This window comes from Phalangium opilio, unplaced genomic scaffold (assembly GCF_054372755.1).
Source record: "Phalangium opilio isolate 3A_F unplaced genomic scaffold, DU_Popi_V2 ptg000031l_1, whole genome shotgun sequence".
In the NCBI taxonomy this organism is placed as follows: Eukaryota; Metazoa; Arthropoda; class Arachnida; order Opiliones; family Phalangiidae; genus Phalangium; species Phalangium opilio.
In genome coordinates, this window is record NW_028324158.1 from 11860802 (window position 1) to 11877918 (window position 17117).

Here is a 17117-nt window from a genome sequence, read left to right on the forward strand (position 1 = left end):
AATATAGAAGCAAAAACGGATTTATGGGATAAGAACGTCGGATCGTAGCTTTAGCCTCTAGTACCATCCAGACTTAGAAATAGCACACGTCCACTGGTCCAAAACCAGTTTATTAATTGCTTGGACTAGTTTTTTAATTCAAAAAGTGCATGGGGGTTACTGGTCCTCGGGACCAGTTTATTAATTGCAAATCTATAGGAGAACAAAGACTGGGACCACTCCGGAGACCAGTTTATTATTTAGGACACTAGGGGGGGTCACTGGTCCCAAGGACTAGTTTAAAAATTATCCTTATTTCTAAGTCTGGACTACCATCCTCGCATACTTTATTGAGAAACTTCGTCTGCTTATATTTTGACTCCACCCACAAATTCGATATCTAGAAGTAGCTATATACAGAATTTGTGGGTGGAGTCAAAATATAAGCAGACGAAGTTTCTCAATAAAGTATGCGAGGATGTGGGGAGTGAATTCGCTAACTCCGACGTTCTTATCCCATAAATCCGTTTTTGATAGATGCAAAATATGGGCAATATTTGTCCCTGCCATTATTAAATGTGCCAATAAATTTTTTTTTTTTTTTTTCAATTTAACTTAGAAATAAAAATTAATAAATACAAAGGCGCCACCGCTGAAGATTTAGAAAAAAAAAAAAAAAAATAGGCCTAAATCTTTTTTTATTATTCTTAATAATTAATTATTATTATTTTATTATAATGGGGTTTTATTTCCATTATTTCTCTTATTTTTTTAATTTTTTTTTTTTTTTGGAATCAAGCCAGTATTTAATATATTGCGAAGTTTTCTTCCCCCCCCTCATGCCTACTGTTATTTATCTTAAAAACAAACAAACAAACAAACTCTTGCGCCCCCCCCCCCCCCGTTGTTGAAATAAATATTTCTTGTATAGTTCATTTTTTAAGCGCCCGTAACCTATATTTAATTTTAATCTCCACGATTTAACAGTCGGCAGTGCCTCACCATGACATTAAAAAAACGGTGTTAGCTTAATTGTTTTTTTTTTTTAATTAACAAAATCAAATTTATGAATTGGTAGCTTCCATTACCAATTTTTTTATGTAAATTTATAATGATTAATTAATTAATTACGATCAGGACTGGAGTCTGATGAATTGTTTTTTTTATTATTATTATTATTATTTACAAATTCCTCCCCCCCCCCGAATCATTTACGACGTGGATAAAATTTCTTTTAGAATTCTGTATAAAGTTTTTTTTTTTAATTATTATTGTTATTATTAATAATAAGAAACTTAAGTTAATTACCAGTATCTGTTATCCTAGTGGATTGTCGCGTTTTTTTTTTTTTTTTTTTGTTTCTAGGCCTATTGTAAGTGTAAAATATACAAAGCCTTAAGTTCTTTGTATCATATTTCTTCGAGTTTTTGTATATTGAACACTTTTTATTGAAAAGCGGCTGTAACTCTTCATTTGCTGCTATAAATTAAAAAGCGATATTTTCATCTTAGTAAATTATCGTTGGTTTAATTTTATTTAGAAAAATTTCAGCGATTTTTTTGGTAATTTATCGGTAAACCAAAAAATTCCCGCGCTTTTTTTAAATTTGGCGCCAAATTTATGGTTAAACCAAAAAATTCCCGCGCTTTTTTTTGAATTTGGCGCCAAAATATTTTTGCTTATGTTCAGTCATTTTCATTTAAACTCTGCAACTACTTCCGGTGCCGGCCGGCTGATTCTTTTTCCCGCTGGCATGCGGTGGAGTTAGTTCTTTGGATGCCACGTGTCTCTCGTAACGGTGATGTTTAATGAAGTTAGTTTAATTTAATTATGTGAGTACATAAATATTTAATTGGTAATTAGGCCTAGAGTACGCGATGTACAGTTTTTCAGCGCATTTTATACTTGGCAAGTAACGACAGTATCGCGTAATAGTTAAGGTCAAAACCGTCGACCAAGGCTTAACATTTTTCATTGGGGAGCACATTGACAATGCGGTCAGCGTTGATTATTCACCCAGTGAGCACGTTTTAACAGGTTCATCTCCGTGGGTTGCGATTTTAAAGAAGAAGGTAAGCTATTAACAAGCTTTCTTAATTAATTTTAATTTAGTTAAACTTGTAAATGTTAGAAGTAGATAACAGGGCTTCTTTTAGTCTAAAGTGAGGGAAAGAAAGTAATATTTGTGGGCCAATATTATTGGCATGGAAAAGGACATTCGTAAGTGGGGACGTACTGGGAATGCGATATAGCAGAATGAATACATTGGACACTTGTGGCATTACTTGGAACTTAATTGGATGATAGAGGCTGAAATTGGACTCTTAAGGCTAACATTAATTGAAAGTTCCAAGAATAAATAATTTAAGAGGCAAGACGAGGGGTCGTATAACCCTTAAAACGTTTGACCCCGTTACGCTTCAAAGTTAACCATAAGGAAACCCAAGCCAAGGAACAATACTTTATCCATCCCTTAAACCCTTATAATACAACGTTCCGCGAATTCGATCTGGGACCAAGGCTTATATACTCTTTAATATATTAAACCATGGCCTCGGTACAATACAGATGGGAATAAATTCCTAGCAGTCTTTGGATGGTGCGGCCTTTACTCAATAGTCATTGTCAGGAAAAGTATAAGTTATTCAGAGCCCCCGCGCTTGAGTGTCTCCATGGTAACCTTTAGTGTCCTGAAAGATGAGCAGCCTCCCGTTTCATTTTCAACTCGAAACCACGTATCTCTACCGTAAGCCAAGGCTTAAAACTACCTAACTTTAGCATTTAGTTCGCGGCCCGTTCTCCTCTCCCGGAACTTTGTGTAGATCTAAAGGATGGGTTGGTTGGTAGTATGGGTGGGAGGAAAGGGATCATCAAGGAACTGCCGCATTCCTTTCTCTTATAACTGGCGACGGAAGTGACGATATCCGCTAGGAATTTCGCTTCATAAAACTCTGGGACTAGCTAGCTTCGAAACTGGCTGGAAATAGCCCGAACCCTAAGTTCCTAACTATATATCTCGTTCAATACCCCGCAACTGAAACAAGATCGGGGCTAAGTTACAGGAAACCCTAGAAATCAATCCTTTTTTTTTTAACTCTTCCGGTAGCTTCTGTATATACCATGGCCCAACCTATTTCCAATTAGGGTTGGTAACATCGTAAAGGGTCAGGACTGATTCCATACCATTAAATCAACGGAACTGACCCTTAATATAATTTGGGGTTGCCTAACACGTTTGGAATGTGAAATAAATTCTGCAAACCCAAGTTTTTCAACAGAAAAATTTAGTTTATTAACTTTATTTATTGAGTTAAACTTTGACACGTAGTATTGTTCTGGCAATTTAGGCTATTACCTTCAACCCCTAGTGTATTTTTTCCGTATTCTTTTTCTCCTGTACGCTGTGGAACTTACCTAATTTAGTGTCAGATTTGTCAAGGCCCCATAGTGGTTTTTTTTTTGTTCATGCCTGGCAGCCTGGTTATTTTTCGCGCCAAATACCCCTGCGCTGAAAATGCATTTCTGAGCGGTGAGCAGAAAAATCGTATACTTTAAGCTAGCCGCAATTTACCGGCGAAAAAGGAGGTTTTGAAAAATAAAACAAAAAGAATGATTTCTAATTTGCCAAAATCCAATCCCGAATTCCCAACTGTGAAAGGAAGTAAAAGCGAAGACCAAAATAAAAGAGAAAAATATATAGGACTACTTTTCTCTCTGGGGAATTTTCATTCTAGCGGCATAGTTTTCCACTTTTCTAGACTTCAGCAGCTCTCCCCCTTTTCCTACTCTATCCTGACACCACCAAAAACCAAACCGTAAGAGACCATTCCTCGATATCAAAATATAGTCCGTCACACCGACCGTTTCCTTTAAGCCCAAAGCCAATGCAGTTTTAGGACTAATCCACCTTCCTAGAGTAGGTCCTTTCTATAGGACGTATCTTATTTGTGTCAGAAGGAAAGTACAATGAAGTTAACGGCCAAGGACCCTATTTTTATAAGAGGTTTAAAAAGCATCGTCACAGTTTCAACTTAAGTCGTCTCTCAAAGCGAAAATCGGGTGATACGGCGGGAATGAGAAGATCAAAGCGTTATATTTCTCACTTACGTTTCACGCGGAGATTACAGTAGAGTAGAAGTAAATACCTGTTTGAAGTAAAAACCGTCCGTGTTTTCTAAACTTTATACAACTAGTGATGGACACAAACCGATATGATATCGGTATCGGTTGTGACCAATATATTGGTTCGAATTTAATTTAGTGATATATCGGTTTATAATCGATAAAACTCGATCCATAATCGGCAAAAAAATCGGTCGATATTGGTTTCGTTGGGTTAAATAACTGTCATCTTGCAAAGTTTAAATAATCGGTATCGGTTAGAGGTTAATTTATCGGTAAAAAATCTGTCGATATCGGTTTCATTGGGTTAAATAATCTGTTATCTCGTCTAATTTAATTAATCGGTTCCAGTAAAACATCGATATCGGTTATTTTACGATATCGATCTGCCATATCTATTTACAGCCATGTATTTTTGTGCACTACGCTTAATGTTTTACTTTATATTATGAACTGTTGAAGATATTTAACCGAACTCTTAGGTTGCACCATGGGTATACTCTAGGGCGTCTGTCTTGACACGTTTCCCGGCACCTAATCCTGGTTTTTCGCGATGGGCAGGAAAAGCTAACCCGCCTTTTTCGTGTTATCCCCATTTCCCTCTGGTCTGTCTCCCCGTTCGAGGAGGACTCCGAGAGTCGCTCCCGAGTAGGCCAAACTACTCCTACTTGAAACTAGGTTTCGACTTAGTAGGCTACCTAACTTTGTTTTTATTCCAAGTCAGTCTGATTCCGCCAGTTCTATAGTTGCTCGGTACTGTCCGAGAACATTTAGGGCACGGTGGCAGCGGGGTTAGCTCAAAGATTTTGAAAGGCAACGCATTGTTTTGGTATATTAGCTGGCCATTGTGGGTTTTAGCAACGTTCCGAGACAGAAGATGTCCGATAAAACCCTCAAGTTTGAACTCAGGCTCATCAGGCAGATAAGGTTTCTTAATCGTCTGACGCGGAGTTGAGTAGGAATTGCGACGAGGTTAAGGAGACAAGTTTAAGAGTACTTGAGAATGTGTCCCATTAGTGGATGTCTCATTCATGGAATTGTGCTAGACAAATTGTGATGCTTTTTAGGATTGGTACTTCTTATTTTAGGGTGCTTAATTAAATTTGGGTTGCAACCCACCTGGAATTGATTACGAGAAGGAAATGTTATTTCTTCATCAACCGAACGTACTCCGTAATTTGATGTTGGAATTAGGTTAGTTCAACCAATTGCCCGCTGTTCGTTACACGTACCTTGGTTAGTAAATCAGCTCATTTAAGGTCAAAGTTCACCCCAGATAGGTTAAAGGTAACATTCAATATACGATGGCTCTTCGTAATGACGCAACGTAACCTTAAGGAAATAAATCAAGGTTAACCATATTTGAAATTTGTTGACCTTTAGCAATAGAGTTCAAGGTCATAAGTGTGACCTTGTGGATGCCTGAGATCATAAGTTTATAAGTTATGTTCCCATAAGTGTAACACAATCTATACTTCGTAATGCTAGTGACTTAGAGCTCGAGCTAGTTCGAGAACGACAAGCGAGAATTGACTATACACTCGGTTAATTTTACAGGACTTCCATCTTCCTATTTAGTCTGTACTAAGCCTTTGATGCAGCGCCTCACCAGGCGTCGCTTTACCTCGAATCTAGGACCTCACTCACTCACTTCATGACAAGCTCCAGTTTGTAACCAGTGGCCAACATATCTCATGAACCTATGCTGTGATAGTTAGTCACACGTTCTCTTGTTCTTATGGGTTCTTGGTATAACTCGTACGGTAAAGATAAGAATATTATTAGCTCGGTATTTTCCGGAGCGTAAATGGGAACGGGAAAAGAGGAGAATTCTAGCGGCATTTTTCCACCATCATGACCATCCAGATTTATTTCGGCTTAACGGTGTTATAACCTTGTAGAAAGAGATTTTCTGACACGTTTACTCGCGTTAATACTTGGGGCTGAAAATCCCTGGTTGAAATCGGAAAAGACAATCTTGCCGAACGTTCCGTTCCTCCTTACCAAATAATAAATCCCTAATAGGCATTAACCGTTAACGTTAAGGACACACACACAAAGTCCTGGAAAAGAGATAAGAATACCATACTACTACTACTAGTAATATATAGTAGTTGGCCTGGTACGATAAAGAGTTAAAAGAGAAGACGGGGCCGGGAGTTTCTGGCTTCTGGTAGGGTGCTCATTGGAGTGTAGTGTGTTGACGTAAGGCCCCCTCCTAGTATAGACAACAGACCATTACCTCCCACCGCCAGATTGACACACCGCCGAAGATGCTCCATTTGTCATTCCACGCCCCACCATCCCTACCCTTATTCGTCCACCCACCCAGTCTCCCAATCTTTCCATTCTCTCTGATGTAACACTGTGTTCCTTTCCCCTTCGTTTCCTTTCCACTCATCCACGCTTCGGTTTTCTTCTTCCCTCTTCTTCGAATCTCTGGAACCGAGGCTTAAACTAGGCCTCGGCCTATAACCGAAGTTTACTCTCTCGACTCTCACCGCCGCCTGGCGTGCTCCATCCATCGTCTTTGTTCGCACTCGCGTCCTACTACCCAATAATTGATTTTATTTTATTACTCAAGTTGGAAATTTCTCTCCTAATCTATTTAGTATCATTGCGAAAGGGTTGAGTTTTCATACCTATTAAGTGTTGGGTTCCCTTGAAAGTGTTTTAAGGTAGACTTGTTGCGATTGCGAAGTTAAAAGTTGGTTAAGTTTGAAGGAATTATAGAGGCGAGATGGATAGAAATTTAAATAGCCATGACATACCACTGTACCACTTCTACGGAACAACGAAGTCCTCCCAGAGTCCTCAGTGGCGTTTTGGTTGGGTCCTACACTACGAAAACGTCGACAATGCAAATGACCCATCAAAATAACTACTCCACTCGGCTCTTTCCTCCAAGGTTTAAGGATACGTTTCTTAATAGCTTAACAGTTAAGAATATGTTCGAACAAGACTTTTCTAACCCCTTTTGAAAGTCATTCCTCCATGGGAAAATGTAATTTAAATTTCTCTTCCTCTCTCTCAGGTATGTATATTTTAATCGGGATTTTTAGAGAGATAAAGTTATCAACGAATTAACTCGTACTTAACCGTTCACGAATGATTTAGAAATTTTCGTTTTATAATTGGGCCCTTTTTTTTAAATTACGCAACCTACTCTGGACAGCTTGTACTGGCAAACAATTCAGGGAAATAGGTTTTCCAAAAGTTGAATGAACCATGCATGGTATGTTTAACAATCCTATAGGTTTATCCCCTTATCGTCTGGGCAAAGTCATTTCCCTTCTTGTCCATTCTGAGACTTAGAGAAGTTAGAAGTCTGGAAAATCGACTGTCATCTTTGTGGAAATAGGCTTAAGTTACTTTACAAGCAATATACCGAATCTTTCGCTTTGAAGGAAGCGGATAAAAAAATAAGGACCACTATATATTTATTTCCCCATACCATAGTTGGACCATTTCCCCAATGTCTCTTGGTTTCAACATCTTCAATTCTTTTCACTCGCTTTTCTCTCTTTTTGACTCAAAAACGAAAAAAGAAGCAAAATAGGGATATAGGCCTATGGACCAACGCTAGCCACTATTTCTCCACCACTAAATCTATAAGCGAGAAAACCTTTCTACGCTCTCTCTCGCTCTCCACAACCTTCTTTTTTCTCTTTTCCTGGAATTTCTCCCTAGTTTTCAGCGACCGTATAACTGAACTCCTGTTTAGTAAACCTACCTGAAGATAGTAATATGAAGTAAAAGTGGTTTTTCATCCTTAATTTTAATCGGGATTAACGAAGGGAATTATTTTTATCACACGGTATGTTGCGATAACCCCAATGTCCACTATTTGACCCAAAATAAAACCTTTCCATAGTCTGACGTCAGATGACGGAACTCCATTGAACAACAATGACGTTACAAATTAAGATATGGCTTTATACAATACGGACCAAATTTGGTACAAGACTTGTAACTATGTCTAACGTATTTGAAGCCACATACCCTATCAATTTTCCTTCTTAACCAGGGCTATAATAGTTTTCAGGATAGGAGACTTGATACCAGCCATTTACACCAGGAGGCCAGACTACACGGTATACTGAACTTTGTCCCCCAAGTAACCTGGCCTCCTGGTGTGAATGGTATCAGTCATCCTAGTCTGAAAGATGTATATCAAGCCCCGTCCCACCTTTAAAAAGGGTTTATTCAAAGGAAAGTCTGTGAATTTTGTAGCAATACGAAATAGTTTGAATTCAGTGAGATCTACAATAAACAGTTGCATAAAATTGAACCAATATTCACTCACCTGTACCTTAAACTTCCAATTACAAACTTCTTTCGTACTCTTGTAAAGTACGCGAGTACCTTACCAGTAAAGTTTTCTTAAAATGCTTCTCTATAGTTTCGGCACCTTTGGTTGGTTGGTTGGTTAGCACTCGCGCATCGTTTCTTGAACGAACTTTTAAAGGGCAAGGCAGGATAGAGAGGAATATTTTCACGGGATCGTGGTTTTTGGCGATGGTGCATGGTTGCAGTTTGTGTAAGAGATTCTATCTATTCGGGATCACTCCCGAGGTAGCTGGGCCCCCCATGGTACCCCAAGGGAGTTTAAGGAAAACGCTATCGGTACTATTTTGCCCGTGCCACTATACACTTCGCTTACTTTTGGGGTAGTATAGATTCTAGGCTCCGTTTTTTTTTTGGGTTGAATTTCTTCGCTCGCCAGTTCCATGGTTCGGGGACCTATATCTATCTATATTCCATTGAGAATTAAGACTATATTCTACTATCCCCGGTGTTGTAGAAATCGAAAGGATACTGCGCTCAGGCGAAACGAAATGCATTTGTACTTCTTGCAAAAAGAGAAAGAGAAAGAGAGAGAGAGAAAGAGAAGATAGGTGATGAGGAAGGTATCGCATCCCCAAAATGCATGCCCAGATCGCGCGCAAGCGATATTGCCATTTTATTTTTATTTTATCTAGCTTTTTATTGTTTTTATTGCCTCCGCTATAGTCTTAAGTTTACTTTACATTTTAGGGTTGCCAGCTAGGTCAAATAGAATGTGAAAATGCCTGGCCACTCTTTCACCTAAGGTTTCTTTCTACCAGATCGCGCTGTAGCGTAGGCGGCGTTATTTAAGGGTTTCCGGAAGTAAATAGATGTTTCTTAAGAGTAGGAAATGGATGGTAAACTTCATTGTTGTCAAAGCGAGAGACAGAGAGTACATCTGGAATAAACAGTCAGGGGACTTGATAGAAAGATGTGACATATTACTGGTAAATTCTTAGTGGAATTTGGGTACGAGTTGACGACACCATGGAGCAATATTAAAATAGACATGCAATTTTAAAGGAACTTCCGTTCTCAATCCAAGAAAATGGCAATGGAAAACGGCATTAGTTTTGCCCCCAAAATGGCCACTCGGCTAAAGAAAGGTTACACGTCAATTGGGCCAATATATTTCCCTCAATTACATGGGACGGATTTCAACTCGTGAAAATAGATATTCCCTACAGTAATCTTTAAGAAACTGCTTTATAATTTGTAAACCCCATTAATTTAAATTAAGGTTATGTCTATATTAACGTCAGGTTTTTTATTTCGGGCTACAAAACAAAATATTCTCTGTACATTAGCTTTCCTAATGCATCTGGGATTTTGATACCGCACTCTTCTATTCCCATCCCAAATATTCGCTTTTGCTGTAGTTTACTTTCCCTCCCTCCTTTGACTTTATTTAATTAATAATACCATGAATTCTTTAAACTACGACATGAATATCGAATTATCTTTTCGCCCTTTTTTTCTCCTTTGATAGAGTGAAGTGGGTAGGCCTAGTATTTATTATTTTCGTTTAATATTCTTGATAAATTGTTTTATATTCCGGATTATATTAAACGAGGTGCACGCGCTGCAGAATTAATTTCAATTACCAAGTATTGTAAATCACCGCTCGAGATTTTTTTTTCTGGCGCTGTATATTTTATGGGCTATTTCAGCGCCCATTTCTAACACCTTTAACCAAGCTAAATTTTTTTCTACTGTTTACGGTATAGGCAAAACACCGCGCTAGTTTTCAATCAAAAAGGTGCATTTCCCGCTTTGGCTTCATATCCAGACGTGCATGCGTGTTAGCTTTTTGCCTTTTAATATTCAGGAGATGCGTTTATAGAGCTACTACGAAAAATTCTCTCCACTCTCTTGACTCTATTTCCTAAGCCTAACCTAGCCTAGCCTATAGGACTAACTCGGCTAAAATCTATATGCCTATCTGCACGTAAAATAAGCCTATAAAGTTAGCCAGGTCTTGGTAAACCGATTCATCACCTATGACAACTTCACTACAGAATGGAGAAGCTGCTTGGTTGGTTATACGTGAGCTTGTCAGAATGTTTAGTAGATCAGATGGTTTATGTTCCTTCTAATTGCGAAACATTGTTGTAATTCTTAAAAATTTGTATCTTTGGAAACGGCAGAAATAGGACTTGAACACAGTCAAAGGACTTCTCTGTATCTCTAATAGAACTAGAGTTATGACCCTACCAAGTTAGTAGTCAAAAAAACCATGTTAACCCCTATGAAGAGGATGCTTATGAACATTTTGCTTAATTACTCGGGCCCTGATAGTCGCGACCCCAAGTTTTAAGTACCATTGGAAAGGGAAGTAATAGGACTATAACATATACTCAAGGAAATTCCTCGTATCTCTTATAGAACCAGTGTTATAACACTTCAAATGAAAAATCAACTTAACCATCACATCTAGCATGAACAGTGATTTTAAAACAAGGAGGACGTAAGAGTATATAGCACTGACTTCGTTAATTAAAGTCAAACCCAATCTTCGTCTGACGTTGGGTTAAAGTCAACTCGTCCTCTTTGCATAAATTTAGCTCGAGATATTTTTTTCTATTCGCGCCTTTTCACCCCTATTGTTTTGCCAGGTCCTAAATTCCTCGAGATAATCAATGTTAAGGTAATATAGCCCCCCATTTCGAATTTTCAACAACGAACAATACGGCTTGGCGCTTTGCTTCGCTTGAGAGCCACCGGGGTTATGGCCTGTGTTCCCCTTCTTGAAAATGGTAATTTATAGGGTACCATAAATAAGTCGGAATACGTGTTTACACGGTAATATAGGATACCTCTTGTTCCACTACCAGATTAAACAAATGAGTAGTGAACTCGTGCACTATCAGGGTTGAAACAGGTCAGGAAAAACCTGGAAAATTCAGGGAATTTAAATCTGAAAATTTGGTGGCAACCCTGACTATATTTCTTAGGTTAAAAACTTAAAATTCCCAAATTCGTGAAGTATAGCCCTTTCCATTATTCACTTGCGTAAAAACCAACGTGCAAGGGAGGGGGTTAGCTACCATCTTAGGTCTTTCTCTCCCCTCCAAACGCAACGCCAGACGAAGCGGGAGGGAGGCTAGAAAACAAGCGCTCCCTCTAGCGGTGCATGCTTCTTGGCACGAGGCAAATTACCCGAGAAGGCGGCCTCCCCAACCCTGTGGTGTTTGCTTCTCTGTACGAATTAATGGACCAGTCCATTCAACGTACATGTAGTTTTTCTTTTACGTGTTTCAAACAAAAGCTAATTTTGGTTTAATTTAGTCTATTTTTTTTAGGGAAAATATGAAATCGAAGGTCGTTATGACTTTTAATAGTTATAAAAATTTTCATTTCAATAGGTTTTTCCTTTTTAGACAAAAACTGTTAAGTTTTTTTCGAAGGGGAGAGGGGGTAGTTAAGTTTCTTTGAAGGGAGGGGGAAGGAAGGTGATTCATTTGAGCGCTTTAAAACAATTTTGACTGCCCTTCAAAAGTCGAACCAACGCTAATGACAAAGGGCAGATTTTTAGTTGCGTTTCCGTTCGCTGACTGAGTGCTTTTCTGAATTTTCTCGAGTTTTTTTTTTCGGGTTTTCATTTCAAATGAACACCACACCGGATTTGTATTTATGCAAATTTTACTCTCTCTCTCTTAAAAATGGAAGAGTAGCTGACTAAAGAATTATTTAAGGTTCATTATAATTTTAAATTAACGCTAATAATATTTTTAACGAAAAATATTTAAGTGCACTCACATTTCTAACTTTATTTTTTAATTACAGTGCGACGGAATTTTTCGGGATATGACGGTACTCTTCATAGAACTCCTCAGCTGAACTTTGAACCCGTATGCATTATTTTGCGTGAAAATCATGTCACTTCTCATTGAACTCGCCAACTGAACTTTGAACCTCTTATACGGTGGCAGTATTTTGCGGGAAATTACGTCACTCTTCAACTGAACTTTGAACCTAAGGACATTTGAAGGTCAAATCATTCTGCGAGTACGGAGCACGCGCTCTTCAAGAAGCCGGTTGTTTCACGACGTTACGAAGTCTATTGTACAATCGTAAGTACTTGTTAACATTTTTTTTTGTTATGGTTACTCGTTTTAATATTGCCTATGAAGTTCCTAAGCCTTGTATGATTAGGCTTAGCATTTTAAATTATGCGAAAGTAAAGCTACTTTCGCGTTTTCAAAGTCATGCACGCGCTGTATTTGAATTTAGGCTTAAAGTTGTCATATTACCATGGTTACGTGAAAGGATGTATTTCACCCAAAACACGCGCTTTTTCTTATACCACGCGACTTTTATCCAAGTTACTCGAGTTTTTCGTACCCAATTAGTCGTTGGGAACAACGGGACCTTGTTAAGGGGAACTCCCTAGTATAATCCGCTTAGAAAAACGTCAAAGCTAGTAGACTAAGCTGACGTAGCCTACCTTAAGCTTGCCTTATAGGCTTCCAACAACTGTAGCTCGAATGTTTAGGCCCTGAAGTTTAGTTTTATAGTCTAATTTTCGAAATACCTGTTGGGGAGGAAACAACTTTCAAGGGTTTAAAACATCTGAAGTAGGTCCTGTAGTTACTGTTAACCTAGAAAATTTCACAGGATACCGTATTAAATTCCTACAAGCGGTACTTGCACCTCTGTTACTATGGTTTTATTCAACTTTTTAAATATACATAGTTTCAAATAAAGCCGGCTTTTGCCGTTCCCCCAGTGTCAAGAGATTGTAAAGAGAAAGGCTAACAGTTCAGTTCGAACCAGTACTGGATTAGACCAAATTTTTGACTCACAGAGGGGCTGACAACACTGCGTTGAAGTTTAGAGAGAGGGGATGCATTTTCTTTAGCACTAACAGTGAAACTATCTATTTACCTAAAACTATATACCCAACATCATCAATATAACCCCAGAGTTAAAATGTATAGGTAAAAACTGTATTTTTCTGGTTCCACCTTTTACAAGTTTTATGTTTCATGAAGGCATACGATCTGTCCACGTTACGTATTGCCTAGGCCGCGAATATCAAGGCTGGACGCGGAGGTGTTTTGGGCTCCTTTTATATGGGAGTTTTAGACGCTTTAGCTTGGCAATAACTGTAAAGACTGTCCCTTAATAGGCCATGGAGGCGCTTCTGTCGCGCGTAGATAAGGTGTCGTAGGCAAGGATTTCTCCTTACACACACATATACACACACTCACTCGGAAACTGTAGCCGAGTAAAAAGAAACCGGTACGTTGGTCTCACCGGGACCATTAGTACAGCGACAGTAGACGTTTTCCCGCGCTCCTTGCTGCGCAACGCAACCATGGTGTGCGAGTGTTGGAGTACTTAGATGAAATTGTTGAGTCTTGAATCGTTTCGTTGATCTATTTGGGTTGCAAAAACGGATCTATTGGTTGGTAAATAGCATTAGGATGTTTGTTACTTTTCGGGCCCGCCATTTTGAAAGATGGCGGACAAATCGAAGCCCTTAAGCCACAAGCCCGTTCTAGAGGATAAAGGGTACCAGTTTACCAATATTAAAGAAATCGGTTCAATTCAAACGCGAGATCAACTTTATTCCATGAAGGATTTATTTCTGGGCGCCATTTTTTAAGATGGCGGTGGATTGGAAGAAGTCTTTCTTGGTACGTCCCAAGTATTTAAGAGTAGCGTCCCTGCAAAGATTTAGCTTCCTAGGTTGAGCGGTTTGGGCTGGGCATTTATTTTCAGTTAGCTAAAACTAGAAACTCTTTTAGACCTAATGGTCACTGAGATTCTGCACTATCTCGTCTACAACCCAGAGTTGGGCATCGATTTTTAATTTGTTCTCCTCTCTTTCTGCCATGTTGACTCGGGCTTTAGTTCTATACTATACCGCGCGACCTTTCACGCGTTTTCTAGCTGAATAAGGTATCCATACACCTATGAAGCTATACGTTGGCCTAACGTAGTCTTCCTTCTTCCATTTTCCTTTACTGAAACGTTAGAAACCTAACCAAGAGCGCCCGAGAACCCAAACCCAGTCCAGGCCAGGAAGGCCAGGCGCGTGCTGTATACGAGTCCTTTTTTAAAATTAATAGTCCAGAGACGGACCCCGAGTTCTATACATCCTTATTTACCCACACTATCCATGCACCAAGCTGGACCCCGATTTTAAGGCGCGCTCTACATCATTTTGAGCGTTTTTAAATGGCTTTAATTTTTAGGGAGGCCTGCTTATGGGAGGGAGTATACGACACACCAATTCGTTTAAATAAACTCGTCATTTTCAAAAACGAGCAGCCATGTCTGGCATAAGCGGGGTTTTTTTTTCATATTCTAAAGATGCATCGTAAATTTTTGCCCATTAACTAACTTTAAATTGTATGTGTCAACCGCAGCTAAATGACTGAATCGTTTTGACTAGAATTAGCCTTATCTCTACCTTTGGTCTTTAGTTTGCTACTATAGCTCAATTTTGGTACAAAAAAATTAGTGATGATTTTAGGGGCTGGGAATTTGTTTTTGTGATACTATAGGCTCAGTTATGAAGATGTATTACGTGACGTCATATCTTTAGACATACTACAACATTACATAGATAACCTGTGAAAATTAGTGCAGTAAGTTTTCTTTGAAACTGTTTGAAAGAATTCCAACAGTTGGTTTGTTTGTGGAAAATTCTTCACTTGGTACACCAGGAAGTACTATATAGTCTTGAGTATAAACTTAATGTAGTTATATGATGATAATCTATTAAATATTCAGACTATGGGGAACTTTTGTCTCGCGAGCTAACCTACTTCCAATGCAATCCCCATCCCCCATCTCTTCATCATTTCCACATGGTCCAAGGTCTAAGTCAATAATAAAAGTACATCAAGTATGTCTATCTTGTAATTTGAAGTGAAGCAATTCTGGGCTAGGGTCTCTAAGTATACATTGTACTACAGTCTTGATTTTCTAGTTTGGGGTTTATTTATTATTTACTTCTAGTTACGGGCCTTTGTTTCTAGACATAGCTAGGGGAAGGTTAGCTTAGGAAACGTACTGTAATCTCTTTTATGAGTAGACGTTGGCGGAATTGGTTCGGACGTCTGGGGCCCTGGAAAACAGAGCTATAGGCCACGCCGTGCCCGCTTTCGCTCTCTCCAGATGAGAAAGCTTGCCAAATTCAATTGTCGCTTTCTGACGAGTGCAGGTGGTAGTGGGTTTCTGGTACAAGTGTACGTGCGAGGGCCAAGAACTTGCTCGGTACGCTTATTTCCTAAAGCTGGGTGGGATTTACTAGAGCATTAACCATAATTATCTTGACTCGAAATTCGAAACGATGGACGAGAGATTTTGCCTATGATGTCAATCAAATTCAATAAACTGCGCGCGTATGGTTCGATCTAGAGAGTATTATTCATGTGTACAGTGACAGAAATTCCTGTTTTTGTTTTGAAAAAGATGAGCTAGTTTAGAAGATTATGCCCTTGTAAGGATGGTGGATTTTTCTAGAAGCTACTGTTCTTGTAGTAAGAATTGTGAATTTTTCTAGAAGCTACCGTTCTTGTAGTTAGAAATGCAGACTTTCTTTTGTAAAATATATATCCGTGATATTGCAAAGTATTTAGTACCGCACAAGATAAAGCGGAAGTTGAACTCATTAAGGCCAGAGTAAAGATTTCCCAAAGAGTTGCGTTGCGGCGAGGCAACAGAAATTTTTTAAAGACTTACTTCCCGGCACTTCCGTTTCTTATTCTTAGCCCAACAACTTAAAATCTCCGCTGCTTAAAAAAAGAATACATATATTTTTTAAATTCCAATATACATTCGGTCGTCTTTTCCCCTGTTTACGGTTTTCCGCGTTAGTGAAAGAAGGTTGGACAAGTTTTTGGCGGTTTCAGTATTGAAATAAAACATTTTTCCATTTTTATAAGACCTCTAGATGCTCAGCCTCTTCTTCTTCAAAAAAAAAAGCTAGCTAGCTCCACCAACTCGCATTTGGTTTCAAGACGGGCCTGAACGCGGAAAATATAGTTGAAACATTTCTTGTCACAAAGTTTCGATACCATTTCTTCTCTTTTTTCCGCTATACCAAAAGAAAGAAAAAAAAATGTGAAGGAAAAATTCTTTTTTAAATCCGTGATATTTTGGGTGCTCGAGGTTTCTTAAAATGTTGGGGAAAACTCCGGTCAGAGAAAGTCAGGGTAAATTTGTTTTAAATTTGTGTCACTGAAATTGGAGTGCAATTAGAACCTAAGGTTGAAGAAGTTTTATAAATATTAATTTTCTAGAACATTTAACATTTCTCACAATCTGGGCTTGAACGAAACCTGGATAAGTCGGGGATTTGGAAAAAATTTAGGGATTTACAGTGTTTTCTTAAGAAGTTAGGAATAGGTTAGGTCAGGGATTTAGTTTGGTATATCAAACATGCTTCGAGAAATGATAAATATGGACCAGGGGTGATGAAAACTGGCTCTGCAGGTAAACACCTGAAAATGGTCAGGGATAAGCTGGGAAAGGCAGGGATTTTCAATATAAGAATTTAGTCCAAACCCTGTTAAGTACTCTTGTCTAACGTCTTTGCGTCCACGTTCAGTTCTTCTTAACTCTTTATCAAACGGAATCAACCGCGGCTCCCATATTGAAAATGGCTCTATTGACATGCCAATCTTGTTGGAATATCTGTGATATACTCTTGAACAATATTCTCCCACTTT

At 38.7% G+C, this 17117-nt stretch overlaps 1 protein-coding gene across 2 annotated transcripts in view; it reads left to right on the top strand.

The window, feature by feature from the left end:
• The first annotated feature begins 1737 nt into the window (after nt 1–1737).
• Nucleotides 1738–17117, top strand: part of LOC149690648 (glutamate receptor 1-like) — an 83480-nt gene continuing 68100 nt past the window's right edge. Inside the window, exons 1-3 of one of the 2 annotated variants that reach the window (XM_089870217.1) lie at nt 1738–2051; nt 12217–12281; nt 12363–12503. The gene's annotated coding sequence lies outside the window, so the exon portion shown is untranslated. Of the gene's footprint in view, nt 2052–12216; nt 12504–17117 lie in introns of both variants that reach the window. The other variant, XM_089870216.1, reaches the window with a different exon arrangement.